Source organism: Oryctolagus cuniculus, chromosome 7 (assembly GCF_051225735.1).
Source record: "Oryctolagus cuniculus isolate XC-2025 breed Fujian yellow rabbit chromosome 7, ASM5122573v1, whole genome shotgun sequence".
In the NCBI taxonomy this organism is placed as follows: domain Eukaryota; kingdom Metazoa; phylum Chordata; class Mammalia; order Lagomorpha; family Leporidae; genus Oryctolagus; species Oryctolagus cuniculus.
In genome coordinates this window covers 45745895-45755050 of record NC_142873.1, presented here as the reverse complement: position 1 = coordinate 45755050, position 9156 = coordinate 45745895, and the positions used below count along the sequence as shown (strand labels likewise).

The following is a 9156-nucleotide window of genomic DNA, read 5'->3' as shown; positions in this document are numbered from 1 at the left end:
GTATAGGTGCAAACTGATGAAATCTTTACTTAATATATACTAAATCGATATTCTGTATATAAAGATAATTGAAAATGAATCTTGATGTGAATGGAATGGGAGAGGGAGCAGGAGATGGGAGGGGTGAGAGTGGGAGGGAAGTTATGGGGGGGAAAAGCCATTGTAATCCTTAAATTGTATTTGGAAATTTATATTTACTAAATAAAAGTTTAAAAAAAGAAAATCATTTCTTTCCTGGAGTCTTAATAGCAGTTTCACATGTTGTAAGAAGCCAGATGACAACTCCCCTTTGTAAGACCCTGCTATCATCTGGAACCAATTTACTATGTACTACTGTCTGTCTATAGATGTTATCAGATTGTCAGCTGGAGCTTTCAATAAGTGGTACTGGAAAAAACAGATACACATGTGTAAAAGAATGAAATTATCCCTACTTCGCACCATATACAGAAACTGTCAAGATCTCCCCCTCTTGGAACTGGCCAGGTTGCAGCGAAGGAAGAATCAAGGAGAATGAGGAAAGTCAAGCTAAACACATTTTGTTGGTACTCTAGGCGACTAGGAGGAGAGATCGCTCAAGCCTACTCTTGCAGGCACAAGGCACTACGGACCGGGGAGAGAGGCTCAGCAACCTCTGTTTTCCAGTGTCTGAGGGTCCCCTTATATACGGTTTCTAGAGGTCAGCCCCGCCCTTGCACCAACCTCCCAGGGTCCAGTAGTCATAGCAACGACGGTTATGACAGTTGATTTGCGGATTGTGGTTAGGCTGTTATAACGGTTTTGCAGTTAGGCCATTTCGTCTTTCAAACTGCATAATAGCATGGTTACTTTCTCCACGAATGGGTCCCTAACAGGAACCAACTCAAGATGAATCAATATATGTAAGACCTGAAACTATGAAATTACTGGTAGAAAATATAGGAGAGACATCGCAAGACATTGGTGTAGGCGATGGGTTTTTGGATAATACCCCAAAGCTCAGGCAACAAAAACAAAAATAAACAAATTAGATTATATAAAATTCAGAAGCTTCTGCACAGTAAAGAAAATAATCAATAGAGTGAAGACAACCAACAGAGTAAGAGAAAATAGTTGCAAGCTAATTGTCTGACAAATGATTGACATCCAGAATGTGTCAGGAACTCCAAAAACTCAATAAAAACAGCAGCATAAAACCAATAAGTATTTTCAAAAAAATACGCCCTCAATGGATGCCACAAAAAAAAAAAAAAAAAAAACAGATTTGATCGTTTGTATAGTTTTGCCTTCAAGTTCACTGATTGTTCCTAAGCCCCCTCCATTTTGCTTTTGAGTTCATCCACTGATGGGTGTTTTCAGTTACGATATTTTTCATTTCTTTTTTTTTTTTTTTTTTTTTTTGGACAGGCAGTGTTAGACAGTGAGAGAGAGACAGAGAGAACGTCTTCCTTCTGTTGGTTCACCCCCAAAATGGCCACAACGGCTGGTGCACTGCACAGATCTGAAGCCAAGAGCCAAGTGTTTCCTCCTGATCTCCCATGTGGGTGCAGGGCCTGAGGACTTAGGCCATCCTCTACTGCCTTCCAGGGACAAGACAGAGAGCTGGACTGAAAGAGTAGCAACCCGGACAGAATCCGGCGACCCAACCAGGACTAGATCCCGGGGTGCTGGCACAGCAAGTGGAGGAGGATTAACCTAGTGAGCCATGGTGCCAACCGATATTTTTCATTTCTAAAACTTCTAGTTGATCTTTCCATTTTGTTTCTTTGCTAAGATTATTTTTTTCAATTATTTTAAGCATGTTCATATTTTTACTGAAGTGCTCTTAGGACAGCCGCTTTGAAATACTTGTCAGAAAATCCTGATACCTCTTCACCTTGGTGTTGGCATGTGTGTGTTTCATTTCATTGCTTGAGTTATGATTTTCCTGATTCGTGATGGAGAGTGACATTCTTTTTTTTTAAGGATTTATTTGTTTGTTTTAAAGTCAGAGTTACACAAAGAGAGGAGAGGCAGACAGAGCAAGAGAAGGAGGTCTTCCATCTGATGGTTCACTCCCCAATTGGCTGAAATGACCGGAGCTACACCGATCCAAAGCCAGGAGACAGGAGCTTCTTCTGGGTCTCCTACATGGCTGCAGGAGCCCAAAGACTTGGGCCATCTTTTACTGCTTTCACAGGCCACAGCAGAGCGCTGGATCAGAAGTGGAGCAGCCAAGACTCGAACCAAAGCTGGGATGCTGGCTCCCCAGGACAGGGCGTTAACCAACTGAGCCACAGCACCGGCGCTAAGAATGACATTCTTTTGAAACCAAGGCATCTTGGTTATGATGTTTTGAGACTCTGCATCTTATTTAAGTCTTCTCTTTTAACAGGCATCCTCCAACACTGCTCCAGCAGGAGAAGGTTGGAAGTTCATAGCCTAGTGTATGCTTTGTCCTTATTAGGGCAAATATTCTGGCATGACCATGATAAAGGGTAGGAAAAAGATATCAACAACTTTGTGATTAGAGTTAATTACACATCAGGCATTGTGCTAAGCCATATAATATTTATGTCAAAGTTATAATTTTCACTCTTTGATGATAGAGAAATTGATACACAGAAAAGTTAAGTATCTTGCTCCATAGAGTTCAACAAATGAATGGCAGAACATGAGTTTAAACCAATACAGAATGAGTCCTTAGATGCCCTGCCACATAAAACAATTCTTTGTTCCCATTTCTTGTGTGAGAGCCCAAATGTAGAGACAAAAAGATTCAGTAAACAATTTTTTATGAAACAATGTCATTGACAAAACCAAGTTAAAGAAAGAAAATTTCTCTTCTACCATAAAACATGTGCTTAATTAAGTAGTTGACTGAAATTCCAATAGCCCAGATGATGAAATTAGCTATGTAAGTCACAGGTAATAGAGACCATGGGGTGGTTCTCTCTAAGAAACGTTTGCTTAAAATCACAACTCTTTATTCTGAGGCTTTGGAAAACTTGTCATTATTAGGAAGATCTGTTGTTCTGGATATTTCTTGGTCCTGAGACACTTGAGACTAGCTGGCTTTTGAATGGACACCTCAGCAGACAGGGTGAAGGTTTTATTTTGATTGCCCCAGCTGAGTGTGCAGTGGGGGTAGTCACTGGGAACTAGAAGGAGACATTTCATCAGTGAGTCCCACTGAGGCAGGCATGAGGCTAAGCACACTGGAGGTGGGAAGAGAGTGAGACGCTGAAGTAGGGACACAGAGGTAGACAGAGGGACTGTGCTGTGGTGTAGTGAGTTAAGCCACCACCTGCAGGACTGGTATCCAATGTGGGCACTAGCTCGAGTCCTGGCTGTTCCACTTCCAATTCAGCTCCCTGCAGAAGTGCCTGGGAAAGCAGCAGAGGATGGCCAAGTCATTGGGCACCCTGCACCCACATGACAGACACCTATGAAACCCTTGACTCCTGGCTTCAGTCTGGCCCAGCCCTGGCCTTTGCAGCCATTTGGGGAGTGAATCAGCAGATGGAAGACATATCTCTCTCTCTCTCTCTCTCTCTCTCTCTCTCTCTCTCTCTCCCTTGCGCTTGCAGGTTCTCGCTCTTGCTCTCTCTGCCCTTGGCTTTCTTGCTCTGTAACTCTGTAACTCCACCTTTCAAATAAATAAATACATCTAAAAAACGTTAGATAGAGGGCTATTTGCACTGTTCCTGCCACAAGGATGAAAGATCCTTACTATGTCTCAGGAATCTGGAAAAACTTCCCCTGACAACATTCACAGGAGGAAGTGAATGTTGCTTTGAGCAAGTGAAAGCCCACATAATGAGCTGGGGCTTTATATTTTGGATCTCTAAGTATGTTCTTTGATCTCCAAACACTATTATTAAGAAACTACATGGCTTCCCTTCTCTTCCTTTTTAGTATCTTATCATCAATTTGTTCTTTTTTTAAGATACATATATATTTTTGAAATACAGAGAGAGAGAGAGAGAGAGAGAGAGATCTTCCATTCATTTATTTGCTCACAATTCACAATAGCCAGAGCTAGACCTGGTAGAATCCAAGAGCCAGGATCCATCCTTGTCTCCCTCATGGGTGGTAGAAGCCCAAGTACTTGGGCTATCATCAATTGTCTTCCAGACACATTAACAGGAAGCTGCATCAAAAGTACAGAGTAGGGGGCCGGCGCCAGAGCGGAGTAGGTTAATCCTCTGCCTGTGGCGCCGGCATCCCTGATGGGTGCCAGTTCTTTTCCCAACTGCTCCTCTTCTCATCCAGCTCTCTGCTATGGCCTGGGAAAGCAGGAGAAGATGGCCCAGGTCCCTGGGAGACCCGGAAGAAGCTCCTGGCTTCTGATCGGTGCAGCTCCGGCTGTTGTGGCCATTAATAAGCACAATCTTTCCGTGCTGGTTAAAACTTTAAAAAGTGAGTTTCAAAAAGATGAAGACACTGGGGCCAGCGCTGTGGCTCACTTGGTTACTCCTCTGCCAGCAGCACTGGCATCCCATATGGGCGCCGGGTTCTAGTCCCGGTTGCTCCTCTTCCAGTCCAGCTCTCTGCTGTGGCCCGGGAGGGCAATGGAGGATGGCCCAGGTGTTTTGGCCCCTGCACCTGCATGGGAAGACCAGGAAGAAGCACCTGGCTCCTGGCTTCGGATCGGTGCAGCTGAGCCGGCCGAGGGGCCATTTTGGGAGTGAACCAACGACAGGAAGACCTCCCCCCCTCCCACTCCCTGTAACTCTACCTCTCAAATAAAAAAAGAAGAAGAAGAAGACATTTATTTCATAACTCACAGAAAATGTACTTTATTCAGGAAGAGAAAGGAGAGTTACAATCGCCCTGAGGTAAAAATCCCTGCTCAGGTGGCAAACAGACACAGAAGAGGATAAGCGGACCCTCTGATGCCATCCCATGGGAGGAGAAGCGCCGCCTTCTGAAACTCTGGCATGCTGGCACAGCTGAGGACTGCCCTGCTCAGCCGCCTTCTGCATAATAGCAGAACACCCTCAGCAAGGCCACCTTTGGCGGTCGGGAATCATCACAGGTACATTTCAGGCTAAAGAGTGGAGGAGTTCCTTCTACATTCGTGGTAGGTTTAAAGAGGAGACAGAAGTATTGCTGGGAGACCGGAGAACTGTCACGTTTCCATGGCCCTGAAGAATTCTGAAGCTGCTACTTGCTCTTGGGTGGGCACTTCTGCTGGCTTGGTGGGGGAGTTTGCACGGGAGGGCACTTCTGCTGGCTTGGTGGGGGAGTTTGCACGGGAGGGCATTTAGGCTGGCTTGGTGGGGGAGGCTGCACGGGAGGGCATTTAGGCTGGCTTGGTGGAGGAGTTTGCACGGGAGGGCACTTTTGCTGGGACTTTGGAGGTGGGCACACAGGAGGAGGCTGGCAGGGCTGCTTGCACTGCTGCTGTTGGTAAGACATCTTTCTGGAGTCTCAGAGTCTGAAAAACAAATATGACAATTTTCACAAAAGGGACTCCTACAGTGGAAGAAGCCAAAGCCTTATATAATACAATGGGGTATTATTTCTCCAAACACCAAAAATGTATTTTACTCCCTTAACTTCCTATTTATCATACTTCTTCCTTCCACTTTAGAAAATCATTTCATCAGAACTGGCGCTGTAGCATAGTGCCACCTGTGATGCTAGCATACCATATAGGCACTGGTTTGTATCCTGGCTGCTCCTCTTCCAATCCAGCTCTCTGTTATGGCCTCGAAAGCAATGGAAGATGGCCAAAGTGCTTGGGCCCCTGCACCCATGTGGGAGACCCAGAAGAAGCTCCTGATTCCTGGTTTCAGATCAGTTCAGCTCCTGCCATTGCAGCCATTTGGAGAATGAACCAGTGGATGGAAGAACTCACTCTCTCTCTCTCTCTCTCTATCCCCCCCCCGTCTTAAATCTACCTCTCAAATAAATAAATAAATAAATAAGAATCTTTTTAAAAAAAGAAAATTGATCCATCAACCTAAGGAAACTGTAATTTTTCATAGTATTTTCCAAGAAAAATACCTCTGTTATAAAAATTATTTGCATGAAAATAATATCTTCATGAAAGGTAGCCACAAATTCAAAGATCCTGAATAATCTCACAAGCAACTCCTATCATGGTCATGTCTCATGAAGAACTTGCAGCCAAGGAGTAGAGTTCAGGAATAGTCAAGGACCTCACATCTGCTAATACATAGATGAAATTTTTTAAAGATTTTATTTATTTTTTGAAAGTCAGAGAGAGTGACAGAGAGAGAGGGAGAGACAGAAAGAGATCTTCCATCTGTAGGTTCACTCCCCACATGGCCTAATGGCCAATATTGGGGCCAGACCAAAGCCAGGGGCCAGGAGCTTCCTCCAGGTCTCCCATGAGGGCAGTAGGGGCCCAAGCACTTGGGCCATCCTCCACTGCTTTTTCTAGAAAATTAACATGGAGCTGGACCAGAAGTAGAGCAGCCAGGACATGAACCTGTGCCCATATGGGAAGCTGTCATTGCAAGTGGCGACTTTTACACACTATGCCACAATGCTGGCCCCTATAAAGTTAATTTTAAGAGGCATCAAAAAGCTATGAAAATGAAAATAATTGGCTCTGTACTCTTCTTCAAATCAAAGTTTTCCTGTTAAATTCTTTGTCCACCTGGAAATCATACTTTCTGCCAAAAATCAAGTTAGAACGGTGGATCATTGTGTCCCAATTGTTTCCATTACCCAAGCACATTCAAGCCCAGGACCGTAACTTTGGACCCATCAAACGTGCTGCCCTCTGGTTAAATTCAACATTTTGAAGCATGAATAAAAGAGATGAACTGAGGAAATCAGACTCACCAGGTTGTCCAAAGAGCACTGGTACTCTGGTAGGAGTTTGGTAGACGTGCAGCAGAAGGCCTTTTTATAGAGCTGACTGCCCCACCCAGGGAGAACTGGATGTGCTTAGCACTGGGCTGGTCCACCAAGTTCCTAACCAAAATGCAAATCTATTCATAACTGGCTTGACGGGGACTGTAAGAATGGGAAATATCCTGATCCAGGATCTCCTCACCGGGTGAAGGGCTCCTGACTCAGAAGCCCTGCCTCGGCCCTCAGTTTCAATAACTCACTGCCGTGGGAATACGTGGGGGAATTCTCTAACTAATGGTCAAGGTTTTCTCTCGTGGATGGGGAGAATGACCCTTCCTATCTTACTTTTATCCTGAACCTACACTATAGTTGATTGCCATGTTATTGCACATAAACCCATCCCCACCTCCACTTTTCTAATAAAAATTTCCCATGTACTAGAAGGAAGGAGAGAGCTCAAAAGTACCTGACATCTGGGCCAAGGTCCATCTTTGATAAGCCATGTGACTACAGAAAGATCATATCTCCCCCCAGGTTTGTGTCTTCCCCTAGGACCAAGGGAGTGTGATACCTGTCACTCATGGTGGTGGAGGAATGAATTGGGCCACTTCTCGGCCCCATTCAAGACTGGAAACCTTTCTTCCTCCATCTCTTTCTTTTTCTTTCTTCCTTCCTTTCATCTTTCCTCCCCATAGAACCCCAGATTTAATCTATATTCCTGCCTCTTCCAATCCCACTTTTCTGCCCCATTCATAGATGTGTGTTTCTCCCAGAACACATTTCAGAGTGGAATCCAGCTTCCTCAGTGCTTTTCCTTCTTGTTCCCTTTGGGGATTTCACTCACAAAAAGAAATTATTCTTAATCATCACATTAGGACAATAGAGAAACATGAACAAAAGTCAAGTATTCATTCAAGATCTATTTCTTGAGCCATGCCTACGTGGTTCCCTAAGAGACTCACCAAACACATGTAAGCAATTAGAATTAGGTTTGGGGAGGGGAGAGAGAGCACTGAAAGTCTGAAATCTGGGGAAAATATGAACCTAGGCTGTCCTACATTTACATATGCTGGCTTCCTTCCACGCTCTTTCCAAATAGATTTTAGGCGTTAGTCTTTGTGAGACATTTAAAAAAAATTGTTTGCCCATGGCTTCTCCCTAAGCACCCCCAGTCCTTCTATCTGCTGCCTTATCCTCACTTCCCACATGTACCTCTTCTTTTTCCAATGAGGTACCTATCAGATTCTCAAAATGTTTGCTACCAATGTGTTTAGGAGTGAATTCCTTCAAATCTTTTTACACTCTTCCTGCAATTTGTAGAGATGACCAAATGTTGTTTACTAAACATTTAAAGTGATGAGTGATGTTGCCAGGGGCACATTGCCCTGCCCTAATACTGAGTAAGCTTTCTAAGAAGTGGTTTATAACTGGGGAAAGAGAAATAAGAGAACAAGGAAGAAGAAGAAGAAGAGACTCAGAATCTTTGAAGCACTCACCAACTAAGCTCCAAAGGGCAACAGGAATGCTGGATAAACCCAGCATCACATCCCTCCGGTAAGCAGACTAGGTTCCCAGAAAAGGCATTGCTTTTGTCAGCAAGAATGGGCTTTTAAGCAGGATCACCACTGACCATGACACTGCAGGCAGTGTCATCATTTCAGCACCCTGAGGCCAGGGGTTTACAAATAGTATCATCATTGTATGGTTTACATAGACTACTACACAAGCCAAATACTCACAGGGCAAAGTTAGTGGATGCTGCTTAGTGGATCATTTACTGCTCCCCATAGCCTGATGTCATATCTAAAACACCAGTCCTTAGAGAAATGTCTGACTTCTGCCTCCAAAGTTTGAGAATTTGTTGTCCAAATGGGGTGACGGTATCAGATACACAGTTTTGGTTGCACCTCAAGACAATTCCTTTGAGAACACTCCGCTCAACAAGTTCGCTTATCACAGCAGTGCAGGCACCCAGGTTGTCATGGCTCTGGTGCTCCCTGAGTTTCAGGTAAGAGTCGCTTCACAGGTTGAGGCGGTAAACTTGAACAGAGTTCCCCAGAAAACAGCCACGTGAAGAACTGACACGAGATGCAGTGTTACACCGCAACCAAACTTCCCCAAATCTCAACATCTAAGACATGAGACGTGCAGCGCAGCATCCTACATACACACACACACGGTCCTACCTACCCACCTGCCTATCTGTCTATCATCTGTCTACTTAGCTATCCTCTATCTACATATGTAAAGAGCTTAGCTATTTTGTCTTGAAGTCTCAAACAGCCCTGGGTTCAATCTTACTACTACTACTCCCTAATTTTCTAAGGGTTTTACTATAAGTCATTGCAATATGAACAACATACA

The 9156-nt window shown here is 44.3% G+C and overlaps 1 long non-coding RNA gene across 1 annotated transcript; it reads right to left on the bottom strand.

Annotated features, from left to right (window-relative positions):
- Positions 1–4731: 4731 nt before the first annotated feature.
- On the bottom strand, positions 4732–6932 carry LOC149125510 (uncharacterized). Its single transcript, XR_016211430.1, has 2 exons — positions 6781–6932; positions 4732–5401 (listed from the first exon to the last, which is right to left on the bottom strand). It is a non-coding gene; the product is annotated as an uncharacterized LOC149125510 (long non-coding RNA).
- Between the last annotated feature and the right edge of the window lie 2224 nt (positions 6933–9156).